At 45.3% G+C, this 19,643-nt stretch overlaps 1 pseudogene; it reads left to right on the top strand.

The window, feature by feature from the left end:
• The first annotated feature begins 1,666 nt into the window (after window positions 1-1,666).
• LOC128044342 (glutathione S-transferase Mu 1-like) lies at window positions 1,667-15,632 on the top strand (annotated as a pseudogene).
• The last annotated feature ends 4,011 nt before the right edge of the window (window positions 15,633-19,643 follow it).

The following is a 19,643-nucleotide window of genomic DNA, read 5'->3' as shown; positions in this document are numbered from 1 at the left end:
AGGATCTCCTGTCATAAATCATGCAAATCGTTTTGTGGTGCCTGGCCAGGGTGGGTGTTTTCAATCAGTGTGCATCCCCTACAGGCTTATAGACCACGGGGTTGCAAAGAGCCATACATGACGAAGCAACTTAGCACATAACACATAGCACAACTTTGTGTTTTAACTTATAAAATTTGTTTGTTTTTCAAAGTTCCTCTCATTTGTTTCCTACATCCACTACTTTGTAATATGCTTTCAACAAACGAAACCATAGCCTACCCAATGTCCTATTCTCCTAATTTTGAAATAACCTTCTTCCTCAAAGAGGAAAGTTGGCAGGTAGGACATTGTCCTTGTGCAGTTTGTACTGCAAGTCACAGATCACAGAGTAACTTCAAAGGACACCGAGCCCACACACTGCTATATATAAGACAGATAATCAACAAGGACATAGCATACAGTACAGGAGCTCTGGGCGTCCCTATGGCTCAGATGGTAGAGAATCTGCCTGCAATGCAGGAGACCTGGGTTTGATCCCTGGGTTGGGAAGATCCCCTGGAGGAGGGCATGGCAACCCACTTTAACATTCTTGCCTGGAGAATCCCCATGGACAAAGGAGCCTGGTGGGCTGCATACAGTCCATGGGGTCACAAAGAGTCAGACACAACTGAGCGACTGAGCACAGCACAGGGAACCCCACTCAGTGGTCTGTGATAGCCTAGAGGAGAAGAGAATCTGAAAAAGGATGAATATATGTTTATGTATAATTGAATCACTTAGTTGTACACCTAAAATAAAGCAGGATTATAAATTAAATATACTTCAATAAAATTTTTTTTAAAGCAAGCACAGATCACTCTCTTGAAATCACATTGGGTCATATGTGTTATATGCTAACATATAATATATCCCAGGGTGAGGGCTGGGACTGGGGATCTAGGCAGCCAAGGGTGTCTGGGTCACTCTGACTCTGGTCCTGTGTGGAGTCATCCAGGCTGTCACCCTTCTCTGGACACCCTCTGGAGCCACCCACTCAGAGGACAGGTCTTCTCCCCTGGGTCACATTCCCACCACACTACCCCTCACTGTCCCATCAATGTGAGAGACATGGAGCTGTCTGGCAGGACATCTCTGGAGCTGCACCTGGGTACTCTCTCTGCTGTGCAGGAATCTGGATTTAGATTCACAAGTGAGGGCATAAACTACTTGATTAATTTATGTTATATCTTTATTTTCAGGCACATGAGGAGGGCAGGGCCCTCCACAGTCCCTGAGAGGAAGACGTGGAGGGCACATTTCCTTTCTCTGCCTCCTATCTACTCTTCCTGTTGCACTGATACTCGTTTCTGGAAGACTGTATCCATCATGGATTGTAAATCATGGGGGAGCGTTAGGATTGCCTGGGGTTCTCATCTTCCTGTAACCCGGGCCGATTTAACGTTATGATTCAGGCTTGTTTCCCAAGGGCACTGGCAACTCCCCCGGTTAGCTAACGACTCTCTGGGGTCGGGAACCAGGGGAGCCCGACCTCGGCGGCCTTTGATCTCCAGGCGCCCAGAGATTGGCTTCCATGGGAATCTGCTGAGAGACAAGAGTAGACCCTGCTCCGCCGGCCAGGGGCTGAGTCAGGGGCTGGGCTGGGGGCGGGGCCGAGAAGAGGGGCGGGTGCTTCCGGGTCCCCCTTTCTCGCGGATTCAGAAGTTTCAGGCCCAGCTGCGCTGGAGCTTCTGCACTTTGAGCGTCATAACCTGCACCATGCCCATGATTCTGGGTTACTGGGACATCCGCGGGGTGAGCGGGGGTCCCCCAGGGCGGGGAAGGTGGAGGCGGGTGGGGAAGTGCAGCGCCCTCCTGGGAAAATGCTGCAAAGCTGAGGCCGGTTCAAACCAGAAACTTGCACAGGACTTGCTGCAGCGGAGCCCCTGTCCCCTCAGCCCGATCATCTTCTCTGGGTGTTGGCATGTGTGTGTCTGGCATGGGTGGGCTGGTGCAGGTGACGGTGCTGAGGGAGTGGGAGGTGTGGAAGTGACCTGGAAGAGTGAGAGTTTTGCAGTCAAGACTGACGTCTGCCCTCTGTCCCACCATCTCTGGCAGCTGGCCCATGCCATCCGCCTTCTCCTGGAGTACACAGACACAAACTATGAGGAGAGACAGTACTCGATGGGAGATGGTAATGAAATCCTTTTTCTGTTGTAACTTCTGCTCAACTCATGCTGATTTGTTGCCAAGCAAGCCCTGTTCTGCCTTTGTTGCTCCCATCCCTTAAACTGCACCAGCTGGAAAAGGGACCTGCCCCTTGTCAAACCCTTTGGGGGTGCAGCTGTCCTCCAAAGCAGGCCATGAGAGCCCCTGTGGCAGCCTTGGGCTCCATTTAGTGCTTGCATTAGCTCTCTGTAAGCCTCAACTCAGGGAGGTTCCAAATCCTTCTACGTGTGCTTTCCCCCAAAGCTCCATGTGAGATTAGAATCCAGTTCAGAATCCATATCCACCAGTTCAGGGGGTCTTGCCTCTGACTCATTGGTAGGTCCTCCGGGAAGGAGGGTTGGATTTGTGGGAGATTGTTTCACTGCATCTTCTTTTTCTCAGCTCCTGACTATGACAGAAGCCAGTGGCTGAATGAAAAATTCAAGCTGGGCCTGGACTTCCCCAATGTAGGTGCAGGGGCTGAGGTGGTGGGAGGGGGAGTGGACAGTGTCTCCATCCATCTCCTTTCCTGGCTTAGAGGTTTCAGGAAGAGGTGCCTTCTGCTCTTGTCTCTCAGCTTCCTGGTTCTCTCCTCTGCCCTTTAGTGATACTCTGTCCCAGCTCATCCCTCCATTTTATAGCATGTTATTTAGTGCCCACCATGGGACAGGCTCTGTGAAAGCCAGGTTTCATTTCTGCCCTTGGTCAATGGAAGGGGTACAGGGGAGTCTGGTGGCGCAAATAACCAGACCCTGTTGTTCTTCCAGCTGCCCTACTTAATCGATGGGACTCACAAGCCCACCCAGAGCAATGCCATTCTTCGGTACATCGCTCGCAAGCACAACATGTGTGAGTAGGGCTGGAGTTGGGGTTAGGGACACCGGTGGCCATGCCCTGGGTTGGGCTGGAATGGGATGTTGAGGGTGAGTCTCTGTTGTGTGGCCACAGGTGGGGAGACAGAGGAGGAGATGATTCGTGTGGCATTTTGGAGAACCAGGTTATGGATGTCCACTTGGCCATGGCCAGGATCTGCTACAGCCCCGACTTTGTGAGTCCTTCCCACTGAGGTGGAGAGGGTGCCTGTCAGGGTCTCATCTAGTGGTCGTTTAGATTTTGATCTTCTTGGGAATAGTGATCCACCAAGACATATCCTTGGAAACTCTTACTCAGTTCCTTCTAATCTTAAGAGGAGTCCAGCTTCCCTTGAATAGAAATTCAATTTGTAAACAGAATGTTTTCCTCCTTACTACATAGCCTCCTTCTTGGCATCTCAGGGATCAGGACATGTGTCTAGTGGGCAGCTCAGGCTTAGACTTTATTCCTCTCCCTCCTTGCTTTCGGCTTCCAGTTCTCTCCAGCTGTCCAGAAACTGCTCAGGCGTCCACACCATTCTAGTCTCCTACACTGGAACATAGGACTTCTTTCCTAGTCATTGTAGTGTTGATCAGCCTGAGGTCTGAGGCCCAGGCTCCTCCAGGTCTCACAGCACTGCTGGTCTGACCCAGCGCAAGTGTCTGGAGCTGAGTGGTGACAGATCCAGGAACAGTGTGTTTTGCCCTTTGCCTTCCCATTGCTTCTCACAGATGGGAGCTGGTTCCCATAGGAGTCTAGTGAACACAGGTGGGTTGAATTGCCCCTGGGCCCTGACTCATGTACAGTCAAGGGACATGAGTGCTCCCCTGACAGCTGGGATCAGACACAGCCCTGGGAGGACTGCTCTTTGCCGGGGGGGTCAGTGTGTGAGGGTGGTGACAGCTGTTTTGTGTCTCAGGAGAAACTGAAGCCTGGTTTCTTGAAGGAGATCCCTGAAAAGATCAAGCTGTTCTCAGAGTTTCTGGGGCAGAGGCCTTGGTTTGCAGGGGACAAGGTAAGTTGGCCGGCTTTGGGGGCGGGATAGCTGTCATTTTTCCCAGGTTCAGAGTTCGGTGCACATTCATGCTTTGTCTTCCTGCAGCTGACCTATGTGGATTTCCTGGTTTACGACGTCCTTGACATATACTGCATATTTGAGCCCAAGTGCCTGGACATGTTCCCAAACTTGAAAGACTTCATCTCTCGTTTTGAGGTGATTCCCTTGAACCCCTTGTATTTACATCTTTCTTCTCTTTCTTATTTTCCCTGATTTTGTAGTTGGAACTACAATGAAGAATAGCATTTATGGAGAACTTGGTTTATGCCAGAATCTCTGCTCAGCGGCTCATATATGTTGTGTCAAATTTAATGTTTATATAACATTGCTATATGGTAGAAGAATTATCCTCTGCATTTTACAGGAAAGGAGTCAACCTGAAAGAACAAGTAGTTTCTGCAGGTCACAGAACCAGAACAGGCTGTGCTGGGCTCCCAGGAAGAGTGTCTGACTTCCATGGGCAGCATCAGTGGCTCCTCATTTCCTGTAGGAAAAAGAAACCTCAGGTCCCTTTCATGACTGTGTTGACAGCTCTGGAAAGTGTGGAGGTAGCAGAACCTTCAGGAGATGGTATGAAGCTGGCATTAGTAGAGTGAGACACAGTAGGATTGATATCAAGTAGCAAAAACACAGACAATATTTTCTCCTGATCTCTAAAGGGCTCTGCAGCAATTGAGCCCCCACCTGATTTTCTGAGATTCTCAGGGCTGTAGTTGGTGTTGGGATTTGGGTGCATACAGAGGTGTCCTGTGCAAGGATTTCATCTTGACACATCTTACAGTGGGCAGTTCCTTCACTCCTCATCTCCTGTCCGTTCTTCCTTCATGTTAACTCCAGATTCCATCTCAGAGATACGATAGTGCATTCATTTTAAGTCACATTCACTGATCTGATCCTCTCCCCTGTATGAGACACTGTGTCAGGCGCAAGTGAGATACAGAAGTCATGCAGTCCTGGTGCCCAGCCTCTTGGGCTCAGTGCAGCTGGAGAACTACAGGGACCCCAAGCTGTGTGGTATGGGTGGAGCCACCTTGATTCTGGAGGAGCACAGCCTGACCTCACCTCTCAGCTCATCGTTGTCACCCTCAGTCAACTAATATGAGAGCAAAGAAGTCTGCTTTGTGATGGATTTGGGAATTTGACGCTTTAGCCGTAAAGGCTTTCAGCCTTCAATCTGTTTAGTATTCTCACCCCTCATCATGAAATCTGCTTTCTCAGCTAGTTCTCATCCACTCTGGTTTTGGTCCCAACTCTGGTTTTGGTCCAAGACATGTTGCCTTGAGAATTTTGCAAGAGCTGGGATTACTGCCCAGCAGAGAGGATGAGGACAGATGTGGGCTGTAGTGTGTGGCCTGTTGGACCCTGGGCTGTTGGGAACAGGCAGCCCTAGATCTTGGAGTCCTCGGAACTCTTGGGCATTGTCTGTCTTGGGAAGGTGGTGCAGGTACACCTGAGTGCTGCTGCCTGATTGGCTGCAGCGGGACTGGGGATGAGGTAGGTTGGGGCCCAGTGAGAGTGGGCTGAGGTTCCATGCCGTGCAATTGGTCTGTGTCCTTTCAGTGGAATAATTAAGAGTGTGGCCTGGGCTAGTCTTGGTGCTCCACACCCTACTATCATGTTTCATCCATATTTTGCTGAGTCATTGGGTGAGATGTGGTTCTGCAAGTTGCTTGGGCACTTTCTGAGGGCCTTTGTTTTGCTAGGGGCCCTTCTGTCTATTTGCTAGGGGCCACTTCAGTATTCTACCTTGAGAACCCATGAACAGTATAAAAAGGCAAAATGATAGGATACTGGAAGAGGAACTCCCTAGGTCAGTAGGTACCCAATATGCTACTGGAGATTAGTGCAGAAATAACTCTAGAAAGAATGAAGGGATGGAGCCAAATCAAAACCAATATCCAGCTGTGGATGTGACTGGTGATAGAAGCAAGGTCCGATGCTGTAAAGAGCAATATTGCATAGGAACCTGGAATGTCAGGTCCATGAATCAAGGCAAATTGGAAGTGATCAAACAAGAGATGGCAAGAGTGAACGTCGACATTCTAGGAATCAGCGAACTAAAACAGACTGGAATGGGTGAATTTAACTCAGATGACCATTATATCTACTACTGCAGGCAGGAATCCCTCAGAAGAAATGGAGTAGCCATCATGGTCAACAAAAGAGTCTGAAATGCAGTACTTGGATGCAATCTCAAAAATGACAGAATGATCTCTGTTCATTTCTAAGGCAAACCATTCAATATCACCGTAATCCAAGTCTATGCCCCAACCAGTAATGCTGAAGAAGCTGAAGTTGAATGGTTCTATGAAGACCTACAAGACCTTTTAGAACTAACACCCCCCAAAAATGTCCTTTTCATTATAGGGGACTGGAATGCAAAAGTAGGAAGTCAAGAAACACCTGGAGTAACAGGCAAATTTGGCCTTGGAATGAGGAATGAAGCAGGGCAAAGATAATAGAGTTTTGCCAGGAAAATGCACTGGTCATAGCAAACACCCTCTTCCAACAACACAAGAGAAGACTACACATGGACATCACCAGATGTTCAACACTGAAATCAGATTGATTATATTCTTTGCAGCCAAAGATGGGGAAGCTCTATACAGTCAGCAAAAACAAGACCAGGAGCTGACTGTGGCTCAGATCATGAACTCCTTATTACCAAATTCAGACTCAAATTGAAGAAAAGAGGGAAAACCGCTCAACCATTCAGGTATGACCTAAATCAAATCCCTTATGATTATACAGTGGAAGTGAGAAATAGATTTAAGGGCCTAGATCTGATAGATAGAGTGCCTGATGAACTATGGAATGAGGTTCATGACATTGTACAGGAGACAGGGATCAAGACCATCCCCATGGAAAAGAAATGCAAAAAAGCAAAATGGCTGTCTGGGGAGGCCTTACAAATAGCTGTGAAAAGAAGAGAGGCGAAAAGCAAGGGAGAAAAGGAAAGATATAAGCACCTGAATGCAGAATTCCAAAGAATAGCAAGAAGAGATAAGAAAGCCTTCTTCAGCGATCAGTGCAAAGAAATAGAGGAAAAGAACAGAATGGGAAAGACTAGAGATCTCTTCAAGAAAATTAGAGATACCAAGGGAACATTTCATGCAAAGATGGGCTCGATAAAGGACAGAAATGGTCTGGACTAACAGAAGCAGAAGATATTAAGAAGAGATGGCAAGAATATACGGAAGAACTGTACAAAAAAGATCTTCACGACCCAGATAATCACGATGGTGTGATCACTAATCTAGAGCCAGACATCCTGGAATGTGAAGTCAAGTGGGCCTTAGAAAGCATCACTATGAACAAAGCTAGTGGAGGTGATGGCATTCCAGTTGAGCTATTTCAAATCCTGAAAGATGATGCTGTGAAAGGGCTGAACTCAATATGCCAGCAAATTTAGAAAACTCAGCAGTGGCCACAGGACTGGAAAAGGTTAGTTTTCATTCCAATCCCAAAAAAGGCAATGCCAAAGAATTTTCAAACTACCGCACAGTTGCACTCATCTCACATGCTAGTAAAGTAATGCTCAAAATTCTCCAAGCCAGGCTTCAGCAATATGTGAACTGTGAACTTCCTGATGTTCAAGCTGGTTTTAGAAAAGGCAGAGGAACCAGAGATCAAATTGCCAACATCCACTGGATCATGGAAAAAGCAAGAGAGTTCCAGAAAAACATCTATTTCTGCTTTATTGACCATGCCAAAGCCTTTGACTGTGTGGATCACAATAAACTGTGGAAAATTCTGAGAGAGATGGGAATACCAGACCACCTGACCTGCCTCTTGAGAAATCTGTATGCAGGTCAGGAAGCAACAGTTAGAACTGGACATGAAACAACAGACTGGTTCCAAATAGGAAAAGGAGTACGTCAAGGCTTGTATATTGTCACCCTGGTTATTTAACTTCTATGCAGAGTACATCATGAGAAACGCTGGACTGGAAGAAGCACAAGCTGGAATCAAGATTGCCAGGAGAAATATCAATAACCTCAGATATGCAGATAACACCACCATTATGGCAGATAGTGAGGAGGAAATAAAGAGCCTCTTGATGAAAGTGAAAGAGGAGAGTGAAACAGTTGGCTTAAAGCTCAACATACAGAAAACTAAGATCATGGAATCTGGTCCCATCACTTCATGGGAAATAGATGGGGAAACAGTGGAAACAGTGTCAGTCTTTACTTTTTTGGGCTCCAAAATCACTGCAGATGGTGACTGCAGCCATGAAATTAAAAGACGCTTACTCCTTGGAAGGAAAGCTATGATCAACCTAGATAGCGTATTCAAAAGCAGAGACATTACTTGCCGACTAAGGTCCATCTAGTCAAGGCTATGGTTTTTCCTGTAGTCATGTATGGATGTGAGAGTTGGACTGTGAAGAATGCTGAGCGCCGAAGAATTGATGCCTTTGAACTGTGGTGGTGGAGAAGACTCTTGAGAGTCCCTTGGACTGCAAGGAGATCCTACCAGTCCATTCTGAAGGAGATCAGCCCTGGGATTTCTTTGGAAGGAATGATGCTAAAGCTGAAACTCCAGTACTTTGGCCCCCTATGGAAGTTGACTCATTGGAAAAGACTCTGATGCTGGGAGGGATTGGGGGCAGGAGGAGAAGGGGACGACAGAGGATGAGATGGCTGGATGGCATCACTGACTCGATGGACGTGAGTCTGAGTGAACTCCGGGAGTTGGTGATGGACAGGGAGGCCTGGTGTGCTGTGATTCATGGGGTTGCAAAGAGTCGGACACGACTGAGCGACTGAACTGAACTGAAGAGCAGCAAGTTAAAGTTTTATTTGGAGACCTTACTGAGGACTGTAGCCCAAGAGACAGCCTCTCCGAGAGCTCTAAAGATGTAGGGTAGGAGACAGTAGGTATATAAACTTTTGACTGGGAAATACATGTAGCCAAGCATGCATCTTGATAAAAGATTAGTGCTAATCATCGAAACACCAACATCTCAAGTTAATGATCTTAGTGCTTTTCTATGTGTAGGAAGATGCATGAATCTTAGGTCACTGTAATTCTTAGCTTGGGATGCATCCTAACTCTCTATAGGACCCAAGTCCAAATCACAGAATGTTTAATCCTGGTTTTCTCCATCCTGAGCTCTCTCAGGGTACACTGTGAGTGACTGCAGTTGGTGGCAGCTCACCCCTTTCTATAACCAATAATGAAGGAAAATCTTCAGGCTTTTTACTCCTCATGGAAAAGAACAAGATTTGTATTCATTCTTTTTTTTCATAGGTTTTTAAAAATATGTATTTATTTTTGTCTCAGCTGGGGTCTTCGTTCCCGGGCACAGGTTTCTCTAGTTACAGCTAGCTGGGGCTAATCTCTAGTGTGGTCATCTGGCTTCTCTTGTCATGGAGCATGGGCTCTAGGCGTGCGGACTTAAGTAGTTGCTGCTCTGGCTAGCGCCCAGGCTCAGCAGTTGTGGTTCATGGGCCCAGTTGCACTGGGGCATGTTGAAACTTCCCAGTCCAGGGTCAAACCCACGTCCCCTGCATTGGCAGGAAGATTTTCAACCACTGGACCACTAAGTAAGTCCTTGCATTCATTTTTGACAAACCCTTAAAGAGGCTGTTAAGTATATTGTGGGAGAAGGCAATGGCACCCCACTCCAGTACTCTTGCCTGGGAAATCCCATGGACGGAGGAGCCGGGTGGGCTGCAGTTTGTGGGGTGGTGAAGAGTCGGACACGACTGAGCGACTTCACTTTCACTTTTCACTTTCATGCATTGGAGAAGGAAATGGCAACCCACTCCAGTGTTCTTGCCTAGAGAATCCCAGGGACGGGGGAGGCTGGTGGGCTGCCGTCTATGGGGTCGCACAAAGTCGGACACGACTGAAGTGACTTAGCAGCAGCAGCAGCAGCAGCAGCAAGTATATTGTGAGTGAAGAAGCCTTTCCAACCATTTGAGTTTAAAGAGGCCTCTTTGTTATTTCTTCCCTTTGGTGTCAGGTTCTACCTTATTAAGTTAATCCTGCTTAGTCTCAGGTCATTGTGAGCTGTATTTACGTTTCTGGTATGTGGAAATTTTTAGAAAACATCTATTTGCTTGACTGCATAGTGTGTTAGTTGCGTCATGCAGGATCTTTCATTGTGGTACTTGGGCTTTTTCCAGGTGTGGTGTGCAGGCTCTAGAGCTCACCGGCTTAGTGGTTGTGATGTGAGAGCTTCATTGTCCCAGGGCATGTGGGATCTTAGTTTCTGGACCAGCAATTGCACCTGAGTCTGCTTTGGAAGGCAGATTCCTAACCACTAAACCACCAGGGAAGTCCCTTGATATGTGGAAATTTGCAAGACAAACACAGTTGCTTTTAATTCTCTGAAGAACTGGCCTGCCACCCAATTGATGTCAAAAGATTTCCCAACTATATTTTCTTTCATTTGCTTTTTTATATCAGTAGGAAAATTTCCAACTAAACTGGAAATCAAAAGAGTGATGTATTCTAGAACTATAGGGATCAATGTATCATGTCTTCAAATGTTTGTAGAAGGCCATCTTTCTGAGTGCACAAGTCAAACTCAGGCCAATTTATTGTAGGAACAAAGATAAAACCAACCAAACAAACAAACCTCCCAGACCAAACTCCATTATTGCTTCCATTAGGCCCTGAATATTAGACTGCAATTTTTATCTCATACTTTGTCGGCTTACGTAACCTTATTAGTTTCCTTTGTTATGTTTAATTAAAATTGTTTGTATGCTCTTTCTTAAGCCAGGCAGGGGAGCATTCCCTAGTGAGACATGTTTGTATATTCCCACAGTATACTCATCTTACATGTAACCATCTTACATAAAGCCTGTTCAAATATACCACTTTTAAATATGTTACCAAGTCCAAGCTTGGTCTGCTAGCTGCCCAACAGTCCAATAATCTGAGAGACAAGGTGTTGAGGGAGGGAATGTGACTTTATTCAGAAAGCTGGCGGACTGAGAAGATGGCAGACAGATGTCCCAAAGTAACCAACTTATCAGGGTCTGGATGCCCATATGCCTCAGTTTTATAGAACTGAGATTGGGTAGGTGAGAACGTGAAGTAAAAAAGCCATTAATCTTGCAAATGTCTTCTGGAATGGCCAGCCTCATGGAGGGGATGTGTTAATTTCTTCTTTCCTGTAGCCATCCATAGGTAGCCAGGGTCTTGAACAAAGGTACTTTGGTTTAACATTAAGGCAGAGGGGCAGGGTTCCCCTGTGTAGGCTATTATGTATAGACAGTGTCCTTTTAGTGAACAAAAGCAATGGGAAGCAATGCTTAAAAGAAACAGATCCAACATTGCATCAGATCTTGTTTTTATCTGTAACAAATCTCAGCTCTATCAACTGTTATACCTTTAATTGTAGCCCTTGTCAGGACTCTGTTAGCAACTCTTGGTCTTATAAGGAGTCCTAGAAATGTCCCGCGAGTGTATGTTCCTCGGTTCTTTGTCTCGTCACAACAAAGATTTGGAGTGACGGACATTAAAGCCCCCTCGGCGAGTCACAGGTCTTGGGTCTTGGATGGACCGTGTTATAGCTCTCAGGTCTCAAATGGACCGTGTTACAGCTCTTACACAAATCAGTGTTACAGCTCTATTTTATTTAGAGGATAGCAGGAAAATCCATCTTTGAGGCGTGAGGGCACGTCGACCTAAAGACGCAAGGAGAAGAGCGCCCTAGCGCGCGGGGAGAGAGAGAGCTGGCTCTGGCTTCTCTCTTTATATGCTTATCTCTCCCTGGGCCTGTCCTAGGTAAACCGGGCCAGCCAGGAGTGGTGCTTGTTTTACCTGAGGTCCTCACTCCGGTCCTCAGACCTTCTTTTGTTTCATTTTCGTGGGCTTTTCCCTTCCTTTTCTGTAGCCACCGCCATTTTGGACTCCTCTTCCCTGTTCTACCTACCTAACAGAAACTTCCCTTTTTATTTCCCAGGCCATTTAAACCCAGTCCTGTATAAAAGGTTTTGGGCTCCAGTGAGGGGTTGAGCCAAGGGATCCAGGCCTTTTTGTCAGTCTTTAACTGGATTGTTTGGTTTATTGCCCCATGCAATTGCTGATCAAGTATCTCCGTGTAATTTTTTTTTTTACCCTCTTACCTTTAAAGTTTTTCTAAACTGGGGTAAGTAGAGTGGACTTGTTTGGGTCACTTTAATATTTGGGGGACTGATAAAAGGGTCTTTCTGGCCCATCAGAAACATCCTTTTTGGTAGTGTTGTATCAAAACTTTTGTTTTCATGCCATCAAAGTCTGTTTCATTTATCTCATCTCTTAATAACCATATCAAGATTTTTGTCTTATTGGGACCACTCCCTTTAAAATTTCCTACTTTTAGGAAGAAATCGCTTGATTTTCCCCTCAGCTTTTATCTATTCACTTGTTTATTAACCTAATTAACTTTAGTTATTCTGTTGTTTTTATTAGCACCCATAAGATCAATTGAGGGGAAAGTGTGAGACCACAAATAAGGCTCTATGAAAAACTTTTGTTTATTGGTTGATTGATTTGAAACTAAGGAAGTTCTTAAGGTTAGCAACGATTATATTTCTTTGTGTCCATCTTTAATTTAAAAAAAATTTTTTTTTAATTTAAACTTTTAATTTTCTATTGGGATATAGCTGATTATCAATATTGTGAATATCCACCTTTTAATTTTATCTTTCTGTGGGTACCAATAAAACAGCTGTTTACAATGAGAGGTCTCTAAAAATTTTCCCGATTTAGAAGTTTTTCCAGTTTAAAAGATCCATCGTTAGGATTCTTAGTTGTGATTCAAACCAGTAAGAGGCAAGAGGAATCCCTGCAAGAGAGTGCAAAGGATACAGCCTTCTCAAGAACCAGGAAGTTTACTCACAAATACAGTCTAAGAAAGTAAAGGCCTTTGTTGTGCAGGGAGACACAAGGAGGATTGAAACAACAAAGACCCTTTATGAACTGGGCCCCCTAATGACACATTTACCTAATGCTAGCATAGTGAAGTTGCTCAGTCGTGTCCGACTCTTTGCGACCCGGTGGACTGTAGCCCACCAAGCTCCTCTGTCCATGGGATTCTCCAGGCAAGAGTACTGGAGTGGGGTGCCATTTCCATAGCTGGACAAAAAGACTTGGAATCGCAATCTATGCAGCTTGGTGCTGAGTGTTCACCATATGTGTTCCTTTGCAGTTGCAGAGCCTAATCTCTCCAAATGCACTAGAAGATGCCCCAAGAAGATGAGGTAGAACACTGATGTCTCAAAGGCACAGGGAGATGAAGCAAGTTCCTTCTATAAGGCCTTTTGTTTCCTTAAAGCAAAAAAACACAAAGTTTTAAAAACTATTTTTGCCAAAATATTCACAATTTTACCAAGTCTTCTGAATTATTGTTGCTTCTGGGGGAATCAATTTTGGTGTTATAAAAAGGAAGTTCAGGGAGAGTTGAATAGCATGAAGGAGAGCATTGCAGAATATACTTAGAGGAGCAGTAGAGAGCAGGGCCAGCTTCAGGGGCCTTTTAAAAATTCTGATAAAATTTCAAGCAATTTTTTGTTGGTTTTCTGCAAAAGTTACTTTCTCATTTCCTCTTTTAGAAACTTCTAAATACAAATTGAAACAGACCTGTTCAGTCTGTTGGATCTTGTAGTCCATTTCTTTAGCTGTGTACACGAAAAAACCCCCAATTTTGTGATGTCAAAGAACCCCATTCTGGTGATTTTTAGGACAAGATCTCCTTTGGTATAGTTTGAGCTTTATATGTAACATATCCAAACCTGTGGTGTTAAGTCACTGGTTAGCAACTGGTCACCCCTCTTTCTTTTGCCTAGAAAGTTTGATTTCCCATTTCAGAGTCTGTCTGGACAATTTGCTATTGATAACTGGTTGTAATGGGCCCTTCTGCTGTTTGTGAGCTTAACTCTCCTAGTTGTCACCCTATAGTCATTTCAGGTTTTATGCATGTCTCAGTTTTTCCTTCTGACAGTCTAAAACCATCATGGGCACTGAGAACCCAGGATCGCCAAACCTTTTGTGTGTGTCTCCCAGATGGGTGAGTTTCTTTAAAGAGTGGGTTTCCCTTCAGGACTGCTGCACGGTATGAGCACTGGCCTCCACCTCTGCTACAAGTTTCTCAATTGCCTGGGAAAGCCTTGCTTCGCCAGAAGGAGCTCTGTTTCTTATCTAAAGAGCTAAGCACTCGCCTGTTAGTATTTACACTATATTCCTACCAGCTCTAGTAAAGCGGTCAATTCAAGGAAAGACACCAGCCAACCCCTGATCTATTCATCCTGACCCGTTCTCTCCACTGGGTACTTTCTCAGTATTTCTGAACTGAGAAGTTAGGTACATTTTCACCTACCACTGAAGAAAACTCAAGATTGTCAACCAAGATGGTAAATCTGAGATCACTAGAGAACTCAGCCAAATTCGTATTCATATGTAGAGAAGTAGACCAGCGCAAGGGGGCTTGCTGGTACCAATGCTCCACCTCTTTGTAATGTTCCGATGAGGGAAGAAGTCTTCTCTGGGCTCTGTTGGAGTCACCAAACCTGTCTACTGGAAAGGAAAGCCCACACAATGTAACAGCATGGGGGGCAACTGCCCTGCGGGTCACTTAACTGTAAGTGGCTGATGAGTGAATCTTCTTGTTTTCAGCTGTGGGGAAGGGGGTGCAGCAGAGAGACTCAGAATGGAGAGGGAGAGCCAGCAGGCTGCATTCTGGCCGTATTACTTATGTGCGGTGTGATCATGAGGGAGGTGCTTATCTTCTGTGTGCCTCAGTTTCCCTTCTGATAAATAGTCTCAGTAGAACCCATCTTACAGGGGAGTCATGTAGAGATTCTGAACCTATGTCATCATGTCTAGTGGATATGTAGCCCCTAATACAGTATAGAGTCTCTGTATGTGGTGAGTCTGGATGTCAGATGAATTACAGGAAATTGGAAGAGACAACTTCCCAGAGCTGGGGACCCCAGAAGACTTATCTTTTGCCCCAACATTTGACTCCCACATGGAAGCGCTGTACCCCGGGTCCCAAACTTGGGGAGAGCTGCCTGGGTTCCACTGGGGCAGCAGGAGGCCTGGTGTTCTTTCTCCCACCCTCAGGGCCTGAAGATCTCTGCCTACATGAAGTCCAGCCGCTTCCTCCCAAGCCCTCTGTTCCTGAAGCTTGCGGTGTGGGGCAACAAGTAGTGCCTGCAACCGGGAGACAGGTGTGAGGAGCCAGTGCCTTGGAGACCAGGTGGACCTCCTGCCCGCGGAACCATCTGTCTTTTTCTTTTTCCTTCTGTTCACTCTAGATGGCTTCTTGGCCCCCTTATCCCCCTCCCACACCCCTTTCCATCCCTACTTTAAAGATCCAGTTTCCCACTATTTTTGAGCAAAGTTCCTCCCCCACCACACATTATCCCTCCTGCACTAAAGCCACCCAGACTCTCCTTCCCTTCCATGATTACTGTTGCTGTGAGCAGCCCAGCCAGACCCCTGGCCCACGGGGCTCTGCTCTGAGCTCCCAGTGCTGCCCTGAAGACCAGACCTGGCCTGGTGTGCAGGCCCTGCTTCCCAGTGTGGTTCCTGCCCAGCCTGTCTGATGCCCAGTAAAGCTTTATCACACCTGCTGTGTCTTGTCTTATTCTCTCAGGGCTTCCTGGAGTCATGACTGACTGTGTTGGGTGTGTGTGGGTGTCTGTTTTTCCTAGTGTTGCCCACTGCAAGGCTGTATGGATGGGCATGCATGTGTGTGTGTGTATGTGGTGGGAGGTTGGGCAAAGGTGGGATTATACCATTGTTTGTTCATTTCTATCTCCACTTCATGCACCTCTGTTCCCTAGCATGGGGTCTCTACAGAGGGGAGCCCTTCTGTGCCTGGTTCCCTCTTTAATTCAGCATTCATGGGCTGCCTCCTTTCAGCTTGTAGTACTCTGTGTCATGGTTCAGGGCTCTGGGGTGCTGGGGAGGTCTGAGTAGTCTACTGATGGTGTGGGATCCTGGTGGACTCATTTCTGTCACCCTTTCCTAGAAGCTTTCCCTGCGTTCTTATAACATATCTCAATAAAACCCACCCCGACTGTGTTATAATTGTTGTTTTACCTGGTTTCCTCTGTAACTTGAGCATAAAGACACTAAGGAGATGATCAATATCTTATTTGACTTTAAATCTCATATCCATTACACTGCCTGGAAAACAGTAAATATTCATTAAAATTGGAAATATAAAAGAGTTATCTCTAGGTAAAACCCTGGCAAACTCTACAGTCATTATATGGATTTACTGGTCTGAATATGGTTATAGCCATATGAGATAAAGAATACATTTCAGAAGATTAAAAATCTGTAGGTCTGGCAGAAAGACATTAGGTCTCACTAACTTAAGCATTTATTAGGTTGTAGCTGGGCCTTGGATAAGTTGACCTGAAACGGGCAGGTCTAGTGTGCTGGGGCAGAGTGTAGCCTATCTGTGCGATCAGGAGGTGGTGTGCCATTTTATGTTAGGATACCTGCAAAGTGTAGCACTCATTAGATAACAATACGATTAGCGGGCTCGAAGAGCGGCTGGTTGGTAGAGCTGGACCTTGTTATGGCGTGGCCTTAAGTCTTGACTTGGCCTGAAGTCTGACAGGCCCTGAGCATTCGAGAAGAGTCCTGTTGGGTGTTTGTCTAGATGGTCATTTCTTGCAGTCACTGAATAAAAAGGTAGCAAAGGAATAATGTGAAATACATGATTATTTTAAGACATAAGAAATAAATGATTATTTTAAAAAGTGAAACTGCTAACAAAAAAGTCCAGTAAACTAAAAGCTAATGAAACTGATAAGTCAGTAAATATTTTTGTCTGTGTAGGCCATATGGTCTCAGTTGCTCACATTTATCTCTGTAGTGTGAGAGCAGCCACAGGCCATACATAAATGAATGGATAGGGCTGCATGACAACAGGACTTCAAAAACAGATGGACTTATTTCCCTGACTCCAGGTTTAGATGCTCGAATTAAAAGGGCATAGCTATATTAAAACTTAAATGTTAGATCCAGATGTAACAGGTGACACTCAAAACAAGGCAATATGTGATAATGAAGACAGGTGAAGTGTAAACACATTTCTTTAATCGTGAAATTGTTTTTCTTAGTATTCCTTATTTTTCATATGTTTCATCTTGAACTTGATTCCTTTTCTAAATTCTTGGAAACCCTAGTTTACCTCTTCTTATTCAAAATACTATGTCAGTGGAAAAATTTTGTCTTATATATAATTTTGTAGTATCTTGTGAGCAGTTACTTCTATTATTTTCAGGTTAAAAAATATTCTCTATAGCCTGAATATTCTGTGCTTACACAGACAATATTTAAAACCTTAAAAAATTAACAAGATGAAGGACACATTTAAATTCTACTGTATTTATTTACACTATATAATTTTGTATTCTGAGGCTATTTCATATAGAACTTCTGTTAATTTATTTGAGAGTTGAGAATATCAGCAGTAGAGCTGGAAGGATGGAATGCAGTGTAGAGTCAGATCAGAGGCAGGACTCTCAACTGGATACTGGACACTATATGCTCTGATATCCTGCGCAGTATTCTCTAAAATACTTGTTAATATGTACAGTCAAGTGAGCACTTGTAAATCCAGAAGGCGTGACCACACTGACGCTGAATATCAGCGAGGCAACCACCGGCTGCATCAGGCCCTTCAGCCCCCTCTCCAGTTTCCCGGGTCCCCCTGCCCCCTACTGCCTTCCACACACCCACTGCCCCCACTGGTGGGACCCCTGGGCCTGGAGGCCGAGTCTGAGAGCCACCTCTGCCAGCCCCCTCCTCCTCCTGCAGGACTGACGTCTTCCTCCTGACGGGGCTGCCTGTGCTTGGGGCCCATCCCTGTGTCCCCAGTTCCTTGTCCCAGCAGGCACGGCCTCTTTCTCCTGCCTTCAACCTCCCTCCCTCTCAGTGCCCCTTGGGGTTTGAACACTGAAAATCTCTCCCATACTTAAAAATTCCTCCCTGTATTTCCCAGAAGACTTCCAGCCTTTATTACCCAGGATGGTCTTACTTATGATGCTGCTATATGTCAGGATCATAGTGATTGTTTTTTCAAAAAAGGAATGAGGGATGGATGAATGAATTACATTATATTACAATATCGCTTTACCTGTTTAAAATATTATTATTCTATTTAATGTAGCTTTTAAAATCATTTTCTCAGTGAAATCTAGTTGTGTTTCTGTTCTAAGCTCAAGATGTATGAAACTCAAGATGGCAGCTCCTTAATGTATTGTGAGATGTGTAACTATAGTATGAGCCAGCGCTTTTGTGTGACACAGATACCATCACCTCCCTGTGGGCAAACAAAAACAGTAATCTACCTGAGCCTGAGCTGCTTCCTGAGCCTGGACCCAGAGCTGAGCCCTGAGGACTGGCAGGGTGGGAATGGCTGGGAGTATCCGTAGAGGGACAGCTCTTCTGGTTTCTGCTGACACACTCTCCCTGCTCCCCAGCTAAGCAGAGATGAGCAGACTCTGAGTCTGTGATTTAACAGGGATTGAAACCCCACTCCACACCGTATCTTAGTTATTTGAATCTTTATTGAACACTGGTCCAGACCTTTCTATCCTAACAAAGTGTTACCTATTTTTAAACATATTTTTTTAAATCGTGTACCAACTTTGTATTTCAACTTATAAAATTCATTTTTTTTAATGTTGCTCTCATCTGTTTCCTACAGCTGTTTCCACCCTATGTCCTATTCTCCTAATTTTGAAATAAACTTCTGCCTGCAAAAAGGAAAGTTGGCAGGTAGGACATTATTCTTGTGCATGTTGTACCACAGGTCACGGATCACAGAGTGACTTCACGGAACACTGAGCCCACACGCTACAATAAATAAGACAGGTAACCAGAAGGGACCTAGGGTATAGCACAGGGAACTCTACTCAATATTCTGTGATAACCTATATGAGAAGAGAATCTGAAAAAGAGTGAATATATATATATATATATATGTCACTGAGTCACTTTGTTGTACACCTGAAACTAACACAAGATTGTAAATCAACTATACTTCAATATAATTTTTTTTAAGGCACAGATCACTCTCCTAAAATCCCAGTGGGTCAGGAGGTGGGATGGGGGCTGGAATCTGTGGATCTAGGCAGCCAAGGGTGTCTGGGCCACTCTGACTCGTCCTGTGTGGAGTCGTCCAGCCTGCCACCCGCCTCTGGCCACCCTCTCTAACCATCTACACAGAGGACAGGTCTTCTCCCCTGGGTCACATTCCCACCACACTCCCCATAACAGTCCAATCAATGTGAGGGACATGGGGCTGTTTGTCAGGACATCTCTGAAGCTGCACCTGGGTACCCTCTCTGCTCTGAGTGAATCTGGATTTAGATTCACAAGTGAGGCTATAAACTACTTGATTAATTTATGTTGTCATTACTTTTAGGCACATTAGAAGGGCAGGGACATCCGTAGTCCCTGAAAGGAAGACACAGAGACCACAATTTCCTTCTGCCTCTTCACCTCTTCCTATCTTGGGGTTCCCTGAGATACCTTGGGCTTCCCTGATAGCTCACTTGGTAAAGAATCTGCCTGCAATGCAGGAGACCCTGGCTTGATT

The sequence above is a fragment of the Budorcas taxicolor genome, chromosome 3, assembly GCF_023091745.1.
Source record: "Budorcas taxicolor isolate Tak-1 chromosome 3, Takin1.1, whole genome shotgun sequence".
NCBI classification, from domain to species: Eukaryota; Metazoa; Chordata; class Mammalia; order Artiodactyla; family Bovidae; genus Budorcas; species Budorcas taxicolor.
Note: the sequence above shows the minus strand (reverse complement) of the source record. Positions and strands in the feature narration are given on the sequence as shown.